Source organism: Tenrec ecaudatus, chromosome 15, assembly GCF_050624435.1.
Source record: "Tenrec ecaudatus isolate mTenEca1 chromosome 15, mTenEca1.hap1, whole genome shotgun sequence".
In the NCBI taxonomy this organism is placed as follows: Eukaryota; Metazoa; Chordata; class Mammalia; order Afrosoricida; family Tenrecidae; genus Tenrec; species Tenrec ecaudatus.
Window position 1 is genome coordinate 96039795 of NC_134544.1, and position 1571 is coordinate 96041365.

General features: G+C 52.6%; 1 pseudogene; it reads right to left on the reverse strand.

Moving 5' to 3' along the window:
- Positions 1 to 229: 229 nt before the first annotated feature.
- On the reverse strand, positions 230 to 1311 carry LOC142427256 (transcriptional repressor protein YY1 pseudogene; annotated as a pseudogene).
- Between the last annotated feature and the right edge of the window lie 260 nt (positions 1312 to 1571).

Below are 1571 nucleotides of genomic sequence, written 5' to 3' on the forward strand. Positions count from 1 at the left end.
AAACATGATTAGATAGCAAGATAGAGTATCTTAGCAATGTCATCTTAATAAGCCTTGGTTTATTTTTTTTTAATTTTTACTACTTTATCAAAACATGTCCCTTAGGTGTGTAGGATTCCTTTTTAAAATTCTTTCCTAGAAACAACATACAAAGGAGAGGCACGTTGTCTTCCAGTCACTTCTGGAAGAGGCTTTTGGGGCTGAGAAGGAGCTTCCTTCTCATGGTGTCTCACTGGTTGTTTTTGGCCTTGGCGTGTATTAAGATGTGATATTTCAGGTTAGTCGACTCAGCAAACTTCTTGTTCACCTAGGACCTGTCTCCCGTGTGGATCTGCACGTCTGTGCACAAACTGAAATCCAGGGAAAAACGCTTCCCACAGCCTTCCAACGTGCACTGAAAAGGTTTGTCTCTAGTACGAAGCAATTGGTGTTGTCTGGCTTTGAGCTCTTGACAAAAGCCTTGCCATACTCGGCACAGACGTGGACGCGGGGCCGTGGGTGTGCATGTGCTTCCTCCTGGCTGAGTTGTCCCTGAGCACCTTCGGGCAGCCTTTGTGAGGGCAAGCTATTGTTCTCGGAGAATCAGCTTCTTGAATTTTTCTTGGCTTCATTCTGGCAAATTCTGCCAGCTGTTCGGGGTCCAAGAGGTAGATGCCAGGGATCCCTCCAGGCGGGAGCATCTTTCCCGTCATGTACTCCGAGTAGTCAGGAGGGGAGTTCTCCCCAATGATCTGCTCCCCAACCAGTCTCATGGTCAAGACCTTTTTTCATCTGACTACCATAGAGTGACGGAGAACGGGTCCTCCAGCATCTTGAATGATCTGCACCTGCTTCTCCCACTTCTTGTTGCCCGCATCACCCCCGCCGCCCGACGAGAGCTGTCGCTGCCGCCGCCTCCACGGTGACCAGGTCTGCTCGATGTAGTCCTCATCGTCCTCGTTGCCAATGCTGGCCGGCGCTGGAACTGGGATTGGGATCTGGCCCTCGAAGCCTTCCTCTGCGCCCACCACCAACTGCACCAGGATCGCCTCCTGGTGGTGGTGCACCTGGCTCAGGTCGTCGGTGACCTGTGACCTTAGCGACCCTTGGCCATAGTGCGATCATGGGCGGCGGCGGTGGTGGTGGTAGCTGGCGTGCCCATGGCCACCCCCGCCACTGTGGTCGCCCCCCGTCCTTGTCCTCTTCGCCCACCACCATGGTCACGATGGTCTCCACCGGGATGGTCTCCACCTCGATCTCATGCAGCTCCATGATCTCGGCCAGCATCTCTGAGCCGTCCATGGCGTTGTAGAGGGTGTCGCCCGAGGCCATGGCTCTGGGCTCCGGCCTGTACGAGGAGGCGTCACACAGCGGGGAAGGAAGGCAGAGGGAAGAAGGCAGTGAGTGGGCAGGGCCCATTCCTTCTTTTTAACTAGGGCTTAAATTCTAGTGAATGTCTCCTGAGTTTTTGGGCATTTGATACCATGGACATAACTTTTGTAAACATAACTATTTAGCATTTTGTGCATGCCTTGGGTGTTGATTAGTAATTTCTGAGGCTCTTGTTGTTGATAGTTCTGATTGAGTCCCTG